A 22,745-nucleotide genomic window follows, 5' to 3' on the forward strand; every position below is an offset into this window, starting at 1 on the left:
GAGCCTGGGTGAAGTATGATTTTGTAGGAAAGTAGGGAAAGGGGGTCCTTTGGGTTGTGTGCTTTTTGCAGTTATGATAATTGTGTGTGTGTGTGTGTGTGTGTTGTTTATTTTATATCAATTTATTTATGCGATGGGAAAATATACAATAGAGTTTTGCCCTTGGTGATTTGAGGACATCCACACACTTAAAATCTTTCAGAATGCAGAGAAATCTGTTATTTCCATATTTTCCAGGTTGGGTTCCTCAGTTCTCCTTCCAGTTGTTTTCCCCTTGGTCACATTTAGTGTTTGTCTGTGGATACACTTCCAGCTTTTTAGGATGGTTGTCCACTCTCTCTCTCTTTCTCTCTGAAGTAATTTACATGTGTAAATGAAAATGTGTGTGTGTGTGTGTGTATATATATATAGTGGATTGCTCCTACAAAAATTTAGTTTTTAGGAAAAACACAGAAAAGTTGGATTTATGGAAACAAAGTTTGGTCTATGATATTTAATATGACAGAGTACACGTGCCTGGAACCTTTGAATCCACTTTTATTCTTGGTACTTCGATTAGACTGGAGTAGCACAGGTTTAATTAACATAGATTTCATTCTCAAAGGCCCACACCCTGTCCATGGGCCCACATGACCCAAAAGAGAGGGGAACATTAGGTCCTGCTGTATTGGGATGGTTGTGAAGAGCTGGTGAAAGGGGCACAAGCTCTATACATTGGAGTGTGATTTGAGGAGAATTCTTTTGTTGTGCAGCTATTTTGTCCCTGGTGGGCCCTCATGGAACTACGCTGTCTTATTCCCATTTACTTCGACTTTGAACTGCGCAGAGGATTTGGTTTTCAGTACATACAGTATTCAGTTCATACAGTACATTCAGTATTGATATTATAAAAACTAATCATCGTTTATTATGGTCCACTATGAAAATGTACCTATTCTACCATCCAATTTGTCATTACAATCGTGTATTTTTTGTCTTTCATTTCTCACTTAACTTAATTTTCATCATTACTAACCGGTTTTACGTTTGTGGCAGATTGTGGCTGCTTTTCACATTGATCTCTGCTCCTCCTCCTTCCATACCCCATCCTGATTTACTCCTTCTTCTTTTTTTTTTATCTTCTGCTTTCCATTTCCCACCTCCACCCCTTCTCCCAGTTTGTTAATTCCCCTCCTTCTCTTGTTTTTGTTCCCTTGCCCTATGTTCTGGCCCACTTCTTCTTAATGTGGTGACTAGGAATTTTATGCAGCCATCTCATGCTGGGGGATGAGCTGTGTGTGCCTCAATGCTGCCCCCCTCCCCCACTCTCTTTCCTCAGTAGCTCCAGCAAATATTGAGTAGTCCTGCCACAGCTGTCCTGAATCTACTGTGTACATGTACACAAAAACATAGACCAGCTGACAGTGGCCCCAGCTGACTCTTGGTTTTGGCTCTGAACTCCCAATGCTGGACTATTGTTTCTAAGTCCTCTGTAGTTATATTTACAAGTCTATTAATGTGCATGTACCTAATTTACACAACTTGGGATTGCCTGTGTTTTTGCTTTGCCTATTGTGTGCATTTGGCTCCATTATCCCTTGGTAAGAAGAACAGTTATAAATGTTTATTTGGTTGAGATGTGGAGTAAAAATATTGCAAAAAACAAAACCAAATATGAGGCTTTTACTCTTTCCTGGTTTTGATCTTTCTCTTTATTTCCTACTCCCCCTTAAAATGTTGGAGAATAAACAAATTCTCTACTTCTAGGAACTATTTTATATTTATATTATATTGTTAATTGTCATTCTTCTGATAGTGAAGTTGTTTTATTAGGCTGGGTGAGAAGAGAGGACACGTGTACAGAAATGTTCTTTTAACAGTCTTGTAATTATTATTATTTTTTCCTCTGTGATATTTATTCCTCTTTTGGTCGATGTTTGCCCTCTATTTGTTTTATTAAGTGCTTTGCATTTGTGGGTATGATTTATGCTGTTGTTTGCATTCTGTCCTCACAGGTGCAATGTATTCTCTGTTTCATCAGAGTATTAGGCATTATGTTGCATATATGTGTGGTATCATATATCATTATCTTCAAGACAGGAATGGGATGAGTACCTGATTGTCTGTCTTAGGTTTTGTCATTCATGTATATTGTTCTGATTGTGTATTGTACCCTTTTAAAAAATATATTTCCCCTTGTGAGGAGCATCTCTTGGGAGATGCTAATTGCCTTCAGCTCTCTTTGAACACATAGAAAGTACTCAGTACATTGGAGGATTAGGCCCTTAATGCCCATAAAAGTGATGGACTATTGTCACTTGATAATGCTGGGAATAGTGGCACTCAGATGCTATGGATGCTTTGATCAGAAGCACCTTTTTTGTTCCAGTTATAGGTGGCTCGGAGGCAGAGACTACCAACAGTCAAATTGTGCTGTGAATTTGTGATGTCAAGATGAAGCTACCAAATATATTTTCACTTATGCATTAGCCCACTATCTTTAAATTTGTATTTCTATATAATTAACTAATTCTTATTCATATTGTAAATACAGAATTAGTTTTATAATCTGTGCATTATATTTTAGTTTATTTATTTTTTATAATGAAGTCTGGATTTTCAGAATTAGACAGGCACATATGTGGCACATATAAGCATCAAGATTGTGTATGCAGTTGTGGTAATTGCAATATTTGTGTGCATTATATTGTGTGCATATGAAATTCTGAAAATACTTTCTTGTTCATTCATTTGACAATCTTTTTGTTCTTTGATTTCCTAATAATATCAGGTTACTTCTTAAGAAGGCTGTTATTTTTAGAGCATAGTTTTGTTACTTGATCTGCTTGCCTTTTTGTTGTAGATAATTTTATATTGTAGGTGGTATAAGAATTGTATTAGGTACATTATCATATTTATTTTTTCTGTCTTATGTTGCACTTCACTTACCCAATGTTAAGATCAACTTCTTCTTCATTTTATAAATGAAGTGATTTGTAGGGTATACATTTTGTACCTGTGTATACAATTCCTTTTTCTTTATTTTTACATTCCTATCATTTCAAATATTGATGTGTTTCATCAGCCAGTAACTGATGTCCCACAAACCAGAGCTATGCTATGCTTTTGCTCACCATGTGTATTTTTCTGAGGTGAAATGTTGCATGTCATATTTTTGCTCAGTTTTAGAACTGGCTCTGAGGTTAAGGGATGTGTGTTTCACTTTTATCTAGTAGTGTAGCATATGTATTCCCTGCAGAATTTCCCATACTGTGTACAGGTATGCTACATCAAATAAATTATATATATGTATATAGATATAATATTTAAAAGTCTTACCAAGGTCATACGGTAGCAGAGCCAGGAATAGATCTTCCAACTGCCAGTCTTATGCCCTTTCTTCAGGGGCTGTGAGCTTAAATCATCATGTTATAAATATATAGGGTATTCTGTTAAACCATCCGAGACAATTTTTAACCATACTTGTGCTGATCAGTGTGTACAAGCCGAGTACCTGTACTTTATTTTTGTCATTTTTAACACACTATCTTTAATGTTCCAGATGAGCATCTTGAAATATTTGTTGTGTATTTTTTATAAACTAATAGCAGCTAGACATGGAGTTCAGTCCATCTGGACAAATAATTCATTCAAGGAATATTAACCTCTTTTGCCTTTGATTATTGTGATTTCCTTGAATGCATTCATTAAGTGATATTATTTGATCAATATCTTTTTGAAGCTTTTTCTTTATAAATCATTTGTGCATATTAGACACTTTCTTTCCCTGAGTGTTTTGCTAGTAAAACTTAAACAATTAAATATTTGCAGAAACCAAACATAAAAGAGGTGAAAATATGGCAGTAGCATTTTTTTTAAATGAAAATTAATATTTATGTATAATATATTTTGTTTATTTACTTATTTCTACTGTAAATATTCCAGTATTTTTGACCATATTAATTTTAAATATAGTAAGAAACTGGTTAACGCTACTTCACTGGGGAGACCTGGTCACAGATTGGTACCCATCAATACCAGGAATTTTTTTCTGATATTTACTCTGCGTTTCCCTTTTTTAATTTCATCTTTGCCCCCTTTTATTATCATAAAAAAAATCTCTCTGTCTATCTTATAAACTCTTCGGACATTTACATACTCTTATCATTTCTTTAATTGACAAGCTGTAGGTATCATCTCTTAGGAAAGCTATCAGTACCTAGCTTGCAAAATCTTTCTGTCAGTCCGTATAACGCCTTAATCACAGTTGCTGTTTTCTTCTGAAATCCTTCCAATTCACTAATATTTTTCTCTTCTATTTGTAAATGTGGTAAATGATAGGTATTTTTCATGTAGCAAAAGACAAATGGGGTGCATGAATAGTTAGATAGATAGATAAATAAAGTAAGAGGAAGAGGGACAGAGGCACAGAGAGGAGCAAAGGAGTTTTTTAAAAGGCTCATATTTTGCATGCTATTTGATTGTATTGGTTTATTCATTTCTGAAAACATACCAAAGCTGTGAATGTTTATTTAGTTCTGCTCCTAATAGTGTTTCTAATAGAGAATTATTTTGGTACAATGAAAGACATTTGTAAATGTAGCAGATAAACCCTTTGGCAGACAAGGAGTGTTTTGTTCAACACAAGAATTCTATTGTCCACTGCTTTAGTTGTCAAGTGTCTAGGGAACCCAGGATTTATGATGATGTTACAATGGCCCTTTCAGTGCAAAGTCTAAGAAGCTGGGAGATTCCGTTCCTCTGCTTTTCAGACTCTAATCTTTTTATCATGAGAGGACAATGCAGGATTCAGCTGCTTCTTGGGCCACAGGACTGTCCATTTAACGTCAGGCATTGTGAAGTAATTACCATAGTGACAATGGATTTTTGCATCTAACCAGCAACACTTTCAAAATTTCTAGGGCTGTCACTTTGTATGAACCAACTGTTAAGACATGGCTTACTTTACAAAAAAAAAAAAAAAAAATTATCTTCTTAAGAGTTTGATTTAAAGTGCCAGTATGTCAAATCCATTTGAAGCACAAGAACTGTTCATTGGCTGTTTATTGGAGTTTTCTAGTGATTATAATTGTACTTTAAACACAGTATTCTATAAATACAGCAGTTTTTTCAGTGCATTGGTGGTTTTTCTTTTCTTTTTTGTTTTGTTTTTTGCTGTAAACTGCAGATCTTGAATATTCTGTTGGAAAACAATGTAGCAGGAAATAGTCACAATGGAAAAAATAACAAATACAAAATATGATATCAGATAATATAGGTAATGCCTGTTGCATACCTATCAAGATTACCAAAATAATTAAATTAAGCATTTAATCATTATCCCTGAAGTCAAAGGTGCTGAAGTTTTTCAAAAATTGCAAGGTAGGGTTACCATATTTCAAGCTTCCAAACAAATAGTGGACACTGCTGGCGGGAGGTTACAGAAATACCATACCATACCAAGCCACCCTTACTTCTGCGCTGCTGCTGGTGGTGACGCTGCCTTCAGAGCTGGGCAGCCAGCCAGCAGCTGCTGCTCTCTGGCCACCCAGCTCTGAAGGCAGCACCGCTGCAGCAGCAGCACAGAGGTAAGGGTGGCAATACAATACCATATTGCAACCCCTCTATAATAGCCTTGTGACCCCCCCGCTTAGGGTCAAGGCCCCAGTTTGAGAAATGGGGCTCTATGCTTTTTATACTAATGTACTGGATGGGAACTGTAGAGTAGCTTTCCATCGTGTTTGTCATGAAAAATCATTGGTCATAGTATTTCTCCTTCCTTCTCTGAGGTCAAAATGCAGATTTATTTGCTTCACAGAATGATCGGTATTAGTAAGAAGTATTGATTTGAAACCCACATACCCTGCATAAATGCTGTGTGATTGGTAATGGAGTTCTTGTTTGACCGTTAAACTATTGTGTATCTGGGGTCCATTATCTTGCGGTTATGTACATAAGGCAGCTTCACTAAATAGAGTGGGGACTGGGAATAAGCATGAGAGTTTTGATTCCCAACTCTGCTCACCCCACATAAAGTTAAAACTAGGTTTTAAGAGCTGATGATATGCAGGTGTGTACGTGCTGAGAATGAAACCCATGCACTTCCAACTCCACAGACACAGGTCTTCCAAAAAGGAGGAGAAGCTTTCCAAGTGCACCACCTTGGGCCTGTAAAGGCAACCATGTACATTTTGAACCATATGAGCAAATTCTCAAAATGGCAAAATTTAGTCCCTTTCCAATGTTGTTCCTTTTTTTGTGCTTCATGTTTGTATCATTTCAAACAAAAATGCAAAGACAAAAAGAAATGTACTTGTTAAAATCAGGAATTTGAAAAATGTGATATGTATTTCACTGTAAACCGCATACAGTTTTCTACATGATGTATTTTCATGAATCAAGCTTTTAGCTTGATATTTATTAGTTATTGAATGATTGCTCACTATATGCCATAATCTATAGTTGTTACATTTTTGTTTTCTTTCTTATAATTATATAGAGCTATAGTGAATCCTAATGTACTTATTCTGTTTGCAAAATACCAATGAGCAAATTGCACTTTTCTAGGAATTATTCATAATTTGAATTTACTTGGTGAACATGTTTTCCAATTTTTTAAATGTATGGATTGATCACAAATATCTGAAATTGCAGGTTGAGTTGGTTACCAAGTTGTGATTGGCCAGATACGTTGCATGTTTTTATTTCTGTTCTCTGATGGGATGAGTGAGAAGCATTTTTGGTGTGACTACTTATGCAAGTGTAAAATTTGTTATCCACGAATACGTGCATGCAACTGAAATTAGCTCTCAGTCTCTGAACATTTTTGCCAGTAAAATTTGATTGTTCTAATGTGATTGGAAAGCACACACAAAAGGAAAGTGCGAACATGGCTGAAGCAAATTCATTTAAAAATCCAAATGAATATTCATAGTGTTTTTGCATTATTTACCCAGCTCTAATATTTAGAAACATGTTTGTAATCACATCAACACATATTATAAAGTATTTTGCAATAATTTCCCTAAAAGTTTTCATTTAATTTTTGGGTACTTGGATAAAGAAAATAGAATTCAAGCTAGGAATCTAATCTATTCCTAAATTTCCATTGGTAGCAGCCCAAGAGCCTGTCAAAATATCTGGTGGGCATCAGAAGCATGAGCCTCAGTATAATTGCCTATCACCGCTTTGCCATGAATCCAAATAGTTATGGTTTTTGTCCATTGGTAGAATTTAGTTCTATGTGGCAACATATCTTTTGAAAAATAGAACATGCTTAGGGCTTGATCCTCAGAGATACTGACCATTCGGTCAAGAAGAGTTAAGGGTTCTCTGCATCTCCTGGGAAGTGTTTAACCCCTTGCAGACCTGGGCCCCTGGCAGACTTGCATGGGCTCCTTTAACAATCAGAAGGATTCCTCATGCACACACCCCGTATTTGAAATACTCATTCAAGCACAGTATTGGCAAAACTCTTACCAGTTGAGAATACAGTTTGGCTACTCTATGGATGGAATACAATTGCCCAGATCCTGGGATATGGTGTGACTGATCTTTGCTGCATCTGGGTATATTCTGGACTTTAAAGCCAGGAAAGCGATGTACAGTAGACTTACTTCATTAGAGAGGAACCCTATTGCCTGCCTTCCCCCCACCTGCTTCCCTACTGCTAGCATAGAAGGCTAAACCCCATGGATCCCTGACTTTCCTATCACCCTCTTGGGCCACTGGCAGCTAGTGTAATTTAGAGAACATATAGGCTTCTTTGAGTTATGCTCAGGGACTGGCCCAGCATTTAGCCAGCCTGGTCTGGGGGATCACAGAGGCCATCTTCCTCAGCTGTGCTCACAATCCTAGGGTAAAATGCAGAACCTGAACCAATGTAATACTTTAATCGCTAATATAAAATATTCACAGGAAAAACAGCATGTGAGCAATTCATTTCCTTTAGTTTTAATGTTGAGTACTCTACACAAAATATTGCAAATCTTTTACAAAAAAGAGAAACATCTATTTAATGGCTCAAAGTTATATTACACTTATTTTATTATTTAAATGTTTAGCAAACTGAAGTCTTTAAAGACAAAAAAAAAAGAAAATATTTGAATCATACAAGCGGAAAATTGTATTCTTGTAGAAATAGGAACTTAGTTGTCTTCTGAGTAATTCAGCTTGTTGGGAACATACAGGAACATACTTCTCCGTGCATTATGTCTGTGCCATCCCACTGACTACAGTTAGCTTGCACTGGTATAACCGAGTTATTATCTCATGCTGAAATACTTAATAATTATTATCAACTGCATAACGTAAGCTCTCTGAACATAAGATGCAGCACCCTGTGATCATCTCATAGTAATAGTCACTGGGCAATGGAGCAGTAATCATGCTTATTCTCTGTAATGTGGATGTTGTAGCTAATTTCTGTTTAAGACCCTAGTGCGGCTCACCGTTCTGTGTGGCTGGACACCAATACGTGTGTGTAGTCCCACTGACTTCAGTGGGATTTTGCCTGGGTGTAAGAAAGCTCTGGTTACATCCCTTTGCAGGATCAAGCCCTACTTTAGTACTTCTTTAACATCTACTAATTGTAAAATGCTGCCAAAAGGCTTCGATAATTTTAATATAGATTTTACTGAAAGGGGTAAACGAGAGATTTTTAAAAAAATTCAAAACAGGATTCAAATTTTATGCTATTTTACTGAAAATTTGAGGCAGTACCTCTCCTATTCTCTCCTGCTCCAGGCAATTAGTAAGTACTGTAGTCAACAGGTGTATGCACACAGCCATAAATGTCCAGCATAATGCTGAATCAGACTGTAGGTGCTAGCTGGATAAAAAGGCAGCATTCAAATACTATTGAGTGACTCTGAGATTTTACTCGGCAAGGACAAGTAGCTCTCCATTGTAAACTAATGTAGTCATCCTCGGTAATCTTGATTAGTTTAATCATTTGATGTACATGAAAGATATCTGAGAAATTTTCCAGGTTGCATAAAAATTAAAGACCATAACAATGACTGCATTTAATATTAAATTGTGTCTCCTTCAACATAAATACAATGATGCAGGGAAGTTCCAGCTGGCTGCTTGAAAGGTAATCTACAGGTATATTTCAGGAACACAAATCCCACTTTTATTTCTGTTTATTCTAACCAGGTTAATGGGCTCAAAGGTCCAGTCCAGTTTGTACATTGGATCTTAGAATTAATGGGTGAAACCTCTGTGTTTAGAGATTGACACCATAAGCCTTGCCCATTGAGTTTGGGAGGTGCTTTTTAACTCTTCAAGAATAGAAAAAATGTTAGGAAAAAACTGTGATGAGTGCCCTTAGGAGAAGGCTGCTATCTATTGCTGATGCATCTCCGTCCAAGAGAAAAAAAGGGGCGAACATTGTGGAATCCTTCAATTATTCAACTAAAAAGCCTGAGGAGCTCTTCTAGGTGCCTGACACTGTATGTGTCTGTTGTAAACAATTTTTATAGCACCTTTACAACAACTTAGGTCTGTAAACTCCTGTTTTGTTTTTTAATTCTCTGCTACTGTTGTTACCCGTGCTTAGTTTTTAAGTGTTAGAACGAGGAATACCTATGCCATAATCTCCACCACCTTGTGATTATTGTATCTTATAAATGTAAACAGTAAAGTGGGAAGGGAAATTGCTGAAAATAACTGGTCTTAAATACCAGGCTACGCGTCCATCTATGTGTACATGTGTAGCCTTATTGGTATATGTTTGTAAATGTCAATTTCACAGCACACACACACACAAACCAATGAAAAATTATTTTCAACAATAATAATTGGAATATAAAGATAGGCAAAGTAGGAGAAAATGCTGCTTGAGAACTTAGAGTTTAAGGATATTTACTTTATATATTTTGACATGCAATGTTCAATTTGTGACTTAACCATTATAAAACATTAGTTTTATGAATTTCAATGTCTACTGTCATTAAATAATTAATGTCTGACCCTCCCATAATTTTGTGCAACTGTGACCATTTCAACCAATAAAAATAAAAAAATAAAAAAGCTTGAGAATAAATATCTAAATTGTCTGTCAAATGTATAAAAAATTAAAATTGAATTCTTCCAAGCCTAAATATATAGAAGCATCAAGAAGAGAACCTGTAGCCTTGGAAATTTGGTAGAAACAAAATACACATTTTGTAATGTACACATTATAAAATAATGCTGTTTGTTGGTATCTAAATAAAGTTAATTTTCTTTTTATCTGAAGAAACCTTCTTTGACCTCTAATCCAACTAAAGATGTGTTCCATTTACCTGCCAAGCAGGAGAGCCACCCCCAGCATATTTTCAAATTCCCAATACATCTGTAACCCTCATCATGGACATATAGTTCCACTACTCTAGAGGCAGTTTCCATTTACTAAAATAATCTTTTCCTTATTCTGTCATGATATTAAACTATCTGATTTTTAATATGCCTGAGAGCACTTAGAAATGCTGGAAGCACGTTTTGTTGGCTGATTACACCTGACATGTGACTGTCACTGTTATTTTTTTCCTACAGTGTCTCTTGCACTAGATAATGTTCCCAGAGCACATTTTCTTTCATGAGATTCTATTCCTCTAGGAGGTAGAGAGAAAGATGTGAAGGGATATTGACATGGCCTCCAGCACTTTAATTATTGGAACATTCTTCCAATAATAGATCTGTATGGGTAAAAGTTACTGGTAAATTCTATTCCTGGTCTATAGATGTTCTTCTGTGTCCAAAATCCCATTGGGCTGTTGGGGTAACTTAAGCGCTAGTTTTTGTTTTGTTTTGTTTCTCTTTTTTAGTGGTGGCAATGTTGCTCTTGATTTCAAATGAACTTTTCATTCTTTGCAGCAAGAGCTGAGATATTGGATAAGTGGCAGCACAAAATTTAAATCTGCATTGTCAACACAGACTCATTAAGTGGCCCTTCAAATGGAAGGAATATGTTTCATAAAATGGCAACAAGTTTCCAGTGGGTGAAGGTGAGTAAGATATCTGACTTCTTGTGCTTATAACTAACCGTTTAGGTATATGTTGCTCTCTTTTTATTGCGCCAAAATATATACACTGTGGTATTTCAAAAATTAGTAACCTCTTCCTTAAGTCAATATGTTGACAAATTTTCTCAGAGTTTTCATAGGGTAGGAGTGTGACCATTGGTCTTAAATGCTACTCAGCAGAGCTGGTGCCTTAGGACATTGACCATCTTGCCGTGACTATCCTGTAATGCACTGTTTGACAAGCTGCAGTATTCAGATCTCATTCTTTTATATTTAGAACATCAAAGCTCTTCTTGAGGTTACATGAAAAAGGAATTAAGTACTGAAGAGGTTGGGATGATGGTAAGCTGTAGTCAGGAGTTTTCCAAAACAATACTGGTAACCATATTACATCAATCCAAAAATGGGCTCTGTGTTGTTGTTTTTCTAAGTCTGCATGGATGAGCAGTTTCTGTATTTATTTTTCACCTGTACCATTTCATGAAATGTCACTAACCTTGAAACAGCCATTCATACTTGTGCTGCAAAAGGTTTTGTTGTTCACTGTGAGGCTTAACGGAAATATGTTGCTGAAAATGTGGAGACAAGGTGATAGGGGAAAACCTCAGACTTCAAAAACGGCCCTATTGTTCCTGGTCCTCCATAATTCTATTATCAGCTTTTAACCTCTCACATTCTGTGCTTTTCTGATCTATCACTGAAACTCGGGATTCCTCAGATGTGAGAATTCTTAGGCAGAAGTATACATATTTTTCTAAAATCAATGATCAAATCAGTAATAAATATATAAGTAGGGTCATTTATAGCAACATCAGATGTAAGATCCCTTCTGAATTGTGATGTTTAAAATAAAGTCTACAAGACTAAGACATTAAAGCTCTGTAGCTAGCTGATTCATTTACATCTTTTTACATTCACTATGACAGATGCTTCATTTCTGTGGAAATGTCCTTGAATGATGATGATCTTATTTCTGGCAGCCAAATGGACAAAACACTACAACATCCCTGTGTACAGCTATATCAGATGTACATGTCCAACATTCACTGAGTCGTTAAGGTAGACTGCAGCAATTAGTATCAAGTTGCAATAGAATGGATTCAACCATTAAACTGATACCACTCTGTTTCATTTCTTTACAAAATCTATGGGCCTCTTCACTTTTAAACTATGAAGAAGCTGTTCTATACATTTCTGTCTAACAACACTTCTCATTTTGTTATTCATTAAACTCAAGGGCCAAGTGTTGCCAGCCATACTCAGTCCTTAATCAGACAAAACTCTCAGTGACGTTAGAGTTTAGCCTGAGTAAAGGCTGCATGATTTGGCCTCAAGTAACTGCACCACATGTGCAAAAAACCAAAAACAAACAAAAAACCCCAAAACGTATTAATTGGGGGCCTGAATCTGCTCTGCTTCTCAACAGAAGGGGTTAGGCAACTGATTTAATTGGAAGAGAGATTGAACTCTCTATACATACTTATGCAAGTAGCTGAATTATAGTGTTCACCTCACTAAGGTTCTGCTTTGGTTTCAACTTGTGTGTTCTGGCACCTCCCCTCATTTCTGGCTTCTTCGACTAGTCCAGGACTACTCCTACTCTTTTCATACTTGGCTTAGCGCTACACTCCCAAGCAGATTTTCTTTTAATGATAACCTTGGGTGGGGGTGAAAGGCCCACCAAATTGTGCTTGAGAAAAGTAAAGAAGAAACTTAGAACTGCTAACATGGGGCTCAAATCTAACTTAACTCAAGTTAAGTAGTACCTTACTCTGCAAGCAGTCCCATCGGTTTCTCTGGGTACTTTTACATTTCAGAGTTAGGGATGTAATCATTTCTGAAAGAAGACTCCCTGCAGAGTGATTTTAGGATGTTCACTGTAAGGTAGTTGAATTGTCTCCCTATAAAGGAAAATGAACAAACACAGCTTTTGTTGATTGTCATGTAAACCTGTGAGTCCATATGGTTTTTAAATTCTGTTTCATTCTGGAGGATTTTTTTTTCTTAAATGATTTCACTCCTGCTGTGTCTATTCAGAAATGCAGATTTCCTGTTTCAGTATCTAAATCATCAACAGTAACTAAGGTAAAATATTCATGTACAATTATGATCATTGAAACAAAACAGCAAACTGAAGCTAGGCTGTAGTCAGTGTACTCACATAATATAGACGTGGCCCATTCTGCCTGAGCTCTGCAAACTAGCACAGGCACAAGTGATGCTCATGTTGTTGGACTGCTGAGCTAAAAATTGTGGTGAAATCAGAAACTGCAGGAGAAGACTCTAAATTAAAGATGATTTTTCTTTAAAAATGTACTCCTAAACTTTATTGTTTTATATGTGGCATTGCTCCATGACTTCCAAATGCAGTAAGGGAGATAAATCATTTAAATATTCTTCGCTGTGCAGTAACATTGATCTAATCTAAATTGCCAAGAGATTTAGGTGTATGTTTGTGCATAGGATGGAAACATGCATTGATAATATTTAGCACTTATAAAGAACCCTTTTAAAAACTCCCAATGACTTCAATGAGATGTCATGTGCTTTTGAAAATTCCAACCTGCCTACTCCAAACATTGTACAAAAATGAACTAATTAATCTTCACAACTCCATTCTGAGGTGGGGGGAGGTCTCATTAGGTTTATGTCATAATTTTATATACAGCAGAACCCTGTTTATCTGATCTAATTTGGACCGGAGCCATATCAGGTAAAAAAAAATTCAGATAACCTGGAGAATGGAAGTCTAGTTCAATATTCTAGGCTGCCAGGTTTGGTGCATTTAAGTAAGAGTTTAGCAAAACCCTGTAATACAAAGGCAAAGATATATCCAATAATACATGTCCAGCACATATTTGTACATACACTGTCCGGATTTAGACTTCTGTATTCAGTATATGAAGAAAAATCTCAATTATATAAACAAACACTTGTCATTTAGGCAGAATTGGGTGACTTCAGTTGTATATTAAGGGTCTGAGTAACAAAACACTGAAGGTCATTAGTAAATTTAGTCATGCAAACAGTCCAGTTGACTTCATTTGAACTGCTGAGCAGGGCCCGTTGGCCAGATTTTCAAAAGCATAAATTAGTTTATGCCAGTCCCAGTGTCACACAGTGTGACTGAATGTGCAAACTCTGACTTGTACATCAGGCATTGCTTGGACTAAAATCACATCTTTGGAAATATAGCTAAAATGGTTATGGGTCATTTTATTTATCTTGTTCAAAGCATTACCAAAGAAAATATCGATAGCATAATTTTGCTTTGTGTAGTCAAAATGCCAAGAACGTGGTGAGAAGGAAAATATATTCACATTATACTGTCTCTCACAATCAAGTTATCTCTGTAGAGCGGAGCGAGATTTTTCTGTCAATTTTTTCTTGATAGAAAATGTTATTTGGGGAAATGTTGATTTCCCCCAATTTTTTAGATTTTCTGTTGAGGAAATTAAAACAAAATATTTAATTTCAGGTCAGATTAATTAAAAACTAAATATTTTGTTTCAAGTCATTTGATTGAGCAGCCATAGTACCTTCTGTGAGTTATAGTTTTACATGTGTTGTATTCCCATTCCCTTCTGGGCTCAGCTCCCTGGTTGGACTTCAGCTCCCATTATGCACTGAAAACATAGGACTCCCATGATGCATTGTGGTGTCTGAGTCTCAGGGGAAGACCACAATGCTTATAGGAGATGAAGTCCAGGTAAGGCGCTCGGACCATAGAGGAGGATGGGGACATGGGACAACTAAACTAGACTGCCCATGAGGCAGCACTGGAACATATCTGTTTTTCAGACAAACAACATGAAAACTCTTTTTTGGTAATTTGTTTTTTGTTTTTCTTTGATAAAAAAATAAAAAATGTGTATGGAAAGCAGATATTTTTATTTAAAAATATCTTGTTTATTGAGAAATTAAATTTTCTGTCAAAAATTGTTTCTATGGACAATTTTCTGCCAAGCCTACTGATTTCAGTACATAGCTTATTGGAAAAAGCTAACTTCAGCCTTAACTATTGGCAGATTAATGTCTCATAATGAGCCTTTTCAGATTTCCACATTTAATAGTTTCAGGAAATAAATTATGTCATTATATAGTGAAATACATACATGATACACTGATACTATTAATATTACCCAAGACTAGATAATAAAGAAATACTGCTCCAAGTCATCCATGAACTAGAAAAATATGATTAAAGAAAAATTAAAGGAAAGCTATGTATCATGCACTATGTCCTAAAACTGGAAGTCATGTGATCAAAGAGACTGCTAGAAGTGATTTCCTTATCACCAAGGTTGCACTTTGTCCCCAGAAGCTCAGTCCTAGGGACTCACAGCAGAAATATGTCCCATCCAATCATAACTGCTGTGCTAGGGCTTAGAAAGACATGATTTCTCAGAGATTGCTTGGTCCTCGATGATTCAGGGCTTCATAGATAATAAACAATACCTTGAATTGCTCCTAGAAGCTACTTTGCTGGCTCAAGTATGGAGTTTTGCTGCGTAATACAAAGAACACTACACACTGTAAAGCAAGACCATTTAATTCACTTGAGATATTTACCAAGACCATTTATTTCATTGCTAGTCATAGTTAAATAACAACTTCTTTAAAATATATTCAGGAATCTTTCAGAAATAGGCACTAATAGAATTTACAAACCTAGTGATTTTTGCAGTTTTACTAATTTGTAAATCACAAGGATCAGGGATTGGTAAAATCTAATAGAATGCATTTCTGAAATAAGCTTTTCCCACTTGATTTTTGACAACCTGCATTTGCAACCGTTCAGCTATTTTATTTTGAAACGGCTTTTCAATTATATTCTAGTGCTGTAGGGGAAGGTTTTTGACAAAGGCACGACATAAACCATTTATACTGCAGCTCCATCATAGTTCCCATAGCTAAACTAGACTGGACAGTTCATTAAAAAGAAAAATTAATAGCACAAGGGTTGCAGGGAAACAATAACAGATGATGACTGGCCTGTGGCAGCCCATTGAATTCATGTAGTGGGATAAAAATGATTCCCTTATCTCATAAATGAAGGTTTGTTCCAAGGTTTTAGGCAAAGCCTATCCATCTAGTCCTTTGCAAAAAAAAGCTGTATATCTGGGATACTTGGTAGGTCCATAAAAGTAGTATTTTGGAACTTCTAGCTTTTACCCTAATAGAAATGACATATTTCCTTAAACTTTGAAAGCACAATAACAAACATGATATATATCAGAATAGAATATATTAAAGGACAGCTAAATTGTAAATTGGATGAATCCCCTGAACAACCAAAGCAGGTGGGAATGTAGCAGGCACAGTCATGATTCCATCCTCTCACTCATTGGCCAGTGCAGCAGGGTGCATTTGGGGCACAAATTATTGCCTCACAGGCCAGTGCAAGAAGCAGGTAGGGGAAGAATTATAAGGTCCGATGTTCCTTGGGGCTACTCCTGGCTAGTGCAGTTTATGGACAACTCCTCACTTAAATGCCACTATGTAGCTTGTTTTCTGAGTCTGCTAACGGCTTCAGCTTTCCCATTTTCTGTGTAACTTTGAAAATGTTCTTTATTAGAACTGAAAATGTGACAAGTCCACAGAAATATACTACAATAGGAATGTATGAGTTTTGTTACAGCAATGCTACGAACTTCATTTTCAGGGGACATTTCACACAATATAGATTCTGTGATACATTAACTGTCTTTTTAGGTTAAGGGGCACAATCTTCTATTGAAGACAGTTGGATTTTGAAAGAGCCCAAGAAATAGAGGTTTGAGCCGCATTTGTGTTGAAAATGAAATATAGGAATGTGTAATTTACACAGTGTTAAAGGAGATGAGCAAATTATCCATGAGGTGGTATGTACCTTCTGTGTGGGACAGATGACTGGTGGGCTCTGTGATGAGTATTGACTGGTGCAGCTGGTGCCCCTCTTTGCCCGCCGTTACAAAGACAACATAATAATTAGAAAAGATCATTTGTAGCCTGCTCTGTGATACTAGAGACAAATGATTTCTGATGGAAAACCATGTATAGCCGCTTCTCTCATCTTGTATCTGGTACTATGAGTGGGCGTAGGATCCAACAAGAAGGTTTACTCAATCTGAAAAGGCATCCTAGCCAACCTGGAATAAGATCAATCTTTTTATTATTTATTTTATTATTATCTATTAATTGTACTAGTTGTTTTGGGTTACAGTGAACCAAACATAGATAAACCGTCAACTAAATTTTTTAAAAAAAAGTTATTCTTCTCTCTTAATTTTTCTGCCTATTATAGTTACAGGTGACACCTAAGATGACTAGAACTGAATTATCCTGGAAAATTTGTTAATGTTATGCAAATAATCTCATTTGGGGCACGTTCTTTTATTTATTTCTGTGTTCAGGGATTAGAAGCTAACTGCAAATCTTGCTACTTTATTGTTTTATTTAAATTTTCACAGGGACTACTACTCCTTTCTCCGCTATATAGGAGAACATAGGAGAGAAAAACACTATCCCAGGAAGCTGCCTTTCTTTTGATGAATCACAATGCACAAATTGTTCCAAGGACAGCACAACAGAGTCTCTGTTAGGCTCTATCACTGCACAGCCAATAGCCCAGCAGTTAGTGCTGCTCTGCTGCATTCTTGCAGCATAAACAAAACAATACAGAAGTAGTGTGTTCAAGGAGCCTGCAATGGACTTTACTTTAGCTGCTGAGTCCTTCCCTTATTTAATTATAACCCTTTAGCAAGTTATATTTCTTTAAAAGATGAGCTTCTATTTAATAAACGTAAAAGAAATACAAAAATATTTTAATAGAGAAACTTATCTGTAGAGAATAGAACAAGTTAAATGTATACCCCAAATTAAAAAACATAATAAGAGGACCACCATGGCTAAACAACAAAGTAAAAGAAGCAGTTAGAGGCAAAAAGGAATCCTTGAAAAAGTGGATGTTAAATCCTATTGAGGAAATAGAAAGGAGCATAATCTCTGGCAAGTGAAGTATAAAAATATAATTAAAAGCCAAAAAAGAATTTGAATAACAGCTAGCCAAGGACTCAAAACGTAACAGTAAATAAAATGTTCAGCACATCAGAAGCAGGAAGCCTGCTGAGCAACCAGTGGGGCTATGGGATAATCAAGATGGTAAAGGAGCACTCAAGGGAGATAAAGCCATTGCGGAGAAACTAAATGAACTCTTTGCATTGGTCTTCATGGCTGAAGATGTGAAGGAGATTCCTAAACCTGAGCCATTCTTTTTAGATGGCAAATCTGAGGAACAGTTCCAGATTGAGGTGTCATTGGAGGAGGTTTTGGAACAAATTGATTTATTAAGCACCAGGACCAGATGGTATTAACCTAAGAGTTCTGAAGAAACTCAAACGTGAAATTGCAGAACTACTAACTGTGGTATGTAACCTATCATTTAAATCAACTTCTGTACCAGTTGGTATGATGGGACAGACTAGTTTGGCAATTGACTGATCTTTGACTACTGGTGATAGATAAGTCAATGGCCTGTGATGGGATGGATTCTGAGTTATTACAGAGAATTCTTTCTTGGGTGTCTGGCTGTTGAGTCTTGCCCACATGCTCAGGATTTAACTGATTGCATATTTGGGGTCAGGAAAGAATTTCCCCCCAGGGCAGATTGGCAAAGACTCTTGGGGTTTTTCACCTTCCTCTGTAGCTTGGGGCACAGCTCACTTGCTTGTGGATTCTCTGTACCTTAAAGTCTTTAAACCATGATTTGAGGACTTTAATAACTTAGTCATAGGTTAGAGATTTATTACAGGAGTGGGTGGATGAGGTTCTGTGGTCTGCGTTGTGCAGGAGGTCAGACTAGATGGTCATATTGGTCCCTTCTGACCTTAGAGTCTATGAGACTGGAGAATAGCTATTGTGACACCAATTTTTTAAAAAGGCTCCAGAGATGATCCCGGCAATTACAGGCCGGTTAGCCTAACTTCAGTACCAGACAAAGTGGTTGAAACAGAACAGAATTATCAGACACATATGATTTGTTATCAGAATATCAGAATACGACTTGTTGGGGAAGAGTCGACATGTTTTTTTGTAAAGGGAAATTATGCCTCACCAACCTATTAAAATTATCTGAGAGAGTCAACAAGCATATGGACAGGGGTGTTCCAGTGGATATCGTGTACTTAGATTTTCAGAAAGCCTTTGACAAGGTCCCTCACCAAAGGCTCTTAAGCAAAGTAAGCTGTCATGGAATAAAAGGGAAGGTCCTCTCCTGGATCAGTAACTGGTTAAAAGATAGGAAACAAAGGGTAGGAATAAATGGTCAGTTTTCAGAATGGGGAAAAGTAAATAGTGGTGTCCCCTGGGGTCTGTATTGGAACCAATACTGTTCAACATATGCATAAATGATCTGGAAAAAGGGATAAACAGGGAGGTGGGAAAATTTGCAGATGATATAAAACTACTCAAGATAGTCAAGTCCAAAGCAGGCTGCAAAGAGTTACAAAGGGATCTCACAAAACTGGGTGCCTAGGCAACAAAATGGTAGATGAAATTCAATGTTGATAAATGCAAAGAAATGCACATTGGAAAACATAATCCCAACTATATAGATAAAATGATGGGGTCTAAACTAGCTGTTACCACTCAGGGAAAGAGATCTTGGAATCACTGTGGATAGTTCTCTGAAAACATCCACTCACTGTTCAGCAGAAGTCAAAAACGCTAACAGAATGTTGGGAATCATTAGGAAAGGGACAGATAATAAGACAAAAAATATCATATTGCCTCTTTATAAATCCATGGTTCATCCACATCTGCACTGTGTGCAGATCTGGTTACCCCATCTCTAAAAGATATACTGGAATTGGAAAAGGTACAGAAAAGGGCAACAAAAATTATTAGAGGTATGGAACAGTTTCCATATGATGAGAGATTAATAAAACTGTGACTTTTCAGATTGGAAAAGAGACGACTAAGGGGGGATATAATAGATCTATAAAATCATGACTGGTGTGGAGAAAGTGAATAAGGAAATGTTGTTTACTCCTACACAAGAACTGGGGTCACCAAAAGAAAGTAATAGGCAGCAGGTTTAAAATGAACAAAAGGAAGTATTTCTTCACACAACACATAGTCAACCTTTGGAACTCTTTGCCAGAGGCTATAGTGAAGGCCAAGAGCATAACAGGGTTTCAAAAAAAAAAAAGAACTAGATAAGTTCAAGGAGGATCGGTCCATCACTGGCTATTACCCAGAACGGGCAGGGATGGAAAACCATGCTCTGAAATGACCCTAATCTCTGTTTGACAGAAGCTAGGAATGGATGACAGGGATGGATCACTTGATGATTATCTGTTCTGTTCATTCCTTTTGAAGCACCTGGCATTGGCCGCTGTCAGAAGACAGGATATTGGGCTAAATGGACCGCTGGTCTGACCCAGTATGGCCGTTCTTATATTCTTAATTCATATTTCTTTTAACGTTCTATTAAAAATAAGTGTAGAAAATGTCCAGTGCTGCTAGAATATATTCATACATGGCTTTTATAGCCCAGTTCTTATTAAGGTTAAACTCTCATTTAAATGTTGAGGGGCTGCAGAACTGGCCATAAGAAAAATTATTTACTGCATAATTAGCATGTACCATTGTCATGGACCTGCAGTGTGGGACATTTTACTAACAGTTAGTTCATTAAAATATTTCAATGTATAGATTTGGGGAGAAATAAAACCACTGGGAGACAGACTCTGATAAACTTATTCATGGTGAGTAGAACTGTACTCCAGTAGGAATCCCATTTAAGACAGTGGGTTTCAGAATCTGGGTTAATGAGAAAACATCAAAAACAATACATACAAGATATTACACTGACTGTTCACTTTATTTGCATCCTTCACATTCACATATTGCCTTCAAACATAGAATCTGCTTTCTCTAAAGTACATGAAATTGTGAACAGTCTACAACAGTGTCCTTTGTTCTGATGACGTAGAATTACTATATCGCTAAGATAAAAAACTGTGAGTTGTGAAATTTTAACAAAATTGCATAATTTGCTGATGGAAAAACAATTATTTTTTACAATACTTAAGCATTCATTGAACACTTACTTGTGCATCCTCATTGTTCCATCATTGTACATTTGATCCAATTTGTTTTAAAGCATGAAAACCATAGGTAGTGCGTGAGTCTTTTTTGTGTGGAGGCTATGCCCTGGAGTGCTGGAAGCTCCCTAGAAGGAGGGTGGCCTACAGCGCCCAGAACATGGCCCTGCTCCCTGAGGTCCTACTCATGCTCCTCCCACTGTCCCACCTGCACTCCTTCTCAAGGCCCACCCCCATTCTGCCTCTTCCTCCTGAGGCCCTGCCCTTGCTTCATCTCTTCTCATGCCTTCTCCTCCTCTTCTCCTGAGGCCGCATCCACTGCTTACTTCTCTCCACCACCTCCTCCTCCTCTCCCATCGCTCATCCTTAAGGCAGGAAAAAAGTGGGAGGGCAAGATGCCCACAACTTATACTCTACTTAGAGTCCTATAGCTGGCCCAAAGTGGGTGGCACTAATCAGGAAATGGCAGACAGCCCATGCACTGATTCAGCACATCGCTAGCTGAATCTCCAACTGCCATGGTCTGTATGGATTCCTCACAGCAAGGCTAAAGCTGCCTTCAAATGGTAGAATCTCTCAGGGAGGGTAGCGCTACAAACAGCACACTTGCTGGCTCAGTTTCAATTAGCACTTCATGAACGAGTGGAGGTACCTCAAATCTATTCACTTCAACAGGTTGAAATAAAGAGAGGATTCTGCCCAAAGTGCATACAGAATCATAGAAATGCAGGACTAGAAGGGCCCTTGACTGGTCACACAGTCTAATCCCTGGCACTGAGGAAGGATCGTCTCTGACAGGTGTTTGTCTAATCTATTCGTAAAAAGTTCCAGAGACAGAGATTCCACAACTCCCTAGGTAATTTGTTGCAATGCTTAACTGCCCTTACAGTTAGGAGTTTTTTCCTAATGTCTAACCTAAATCTCCCTTGCTTCAATTTAAGCCCATTTCTTCTGTAGAATCATCAAAAACTTCTATAGAATCATATAAGGTGTGTGTTTTGGTGGGTCTTCTTGTAATATTCAGCTTTTGAAGACATTCAAAATTATCCTTCATTATCCTGGTCTTTGATTCTGACTTTCTATCTCAGTGTTTTTCTTGGGATAAATCAAATTAGCTAGCAAGAAAAATGTGAGGGTAATTTTGCCTTTCTTGAGTATGAGTGCCTTTGCCTTTCTTGGGTATGAGTGTAAAGAAATACTCAGAGCTGGTTTAAAACGTGAACACAACATATAATTGGAAGTAACTTGACTTTAGTTGTCGGTGATTTCCCCCACAGGGCATCATCTATTACCACTTACGTATATAATAGCGAACCATATTGAAACTAGAGTGGACCTAGGCTATGGTTATATTGGATTTTGAGCACATAGTAAATGATGAGACGTCCACTTTATTCTGAGATGCACAAGTACACAATTATTATTTAAAATAAACTCTTCCACGAGTGTAGTCATTATTTCAAATGACTCTATCAATCACTGAGTTCTTTAATAAGACTACCTTTCTTATGCTAGTTGTCTTCCTGCAGAGTTTATGCTTAAAAACAGACAGTCTATGTCACATTTATCTCAAGCGGATCTCCCTAGGGCAGCAAGTAAATGTAAAACTCTGTTTACAACCATTTTTCATTTCCCAAGCCTTTTAATATCAGTCTCTCAGGCCTATTGC

General features: G+C 37.0%; 1 protein-coding gene across 4 annotated transcripts in view; it reads left to right on the top strand.

Moving 5' to 3' along the window:
* Positions 1 to 22,745, top strand: part of CDH11 (cadherin 11) — a 109,354-nt gene that overhangs the window by 47,848 nt on the left and 38,761 nt on the right. For 3 of the 4 annotated variants that reach the window (XM_067540107.1, XM_067540111.1, XM_067540109.1), the window contains exon 4: positions 10,840 to 10,970. The exons of the other annotated variant lie outside the window; for it this stretch is intronic. The gene's annotated coding sequence lies outside the window, so the exon portion shown is untranslated. The remainder of the gene's footprint in view (positions 1 to 10,839; positions 10,971 to 22,745) is intronic. 4 annotated transcript variants of the gene reach the window in all.

This window comes from Emydura macquarii, unplaced genomic scaffold, assembly GCF_026122565.2.
Source record: "Emydura macquarii macquarii isolate MOO-44397 ecotype Brisbane River unplaced genomic scaffold, CSIRO-AGI_Emac_v2 contig_561, whole genome shotgun sequence".
Lineage (NCBI taxonomy): Eukaryota > Metazoa > Chordata > Testudines > Chelidae > Emydura > Emydura macquarii.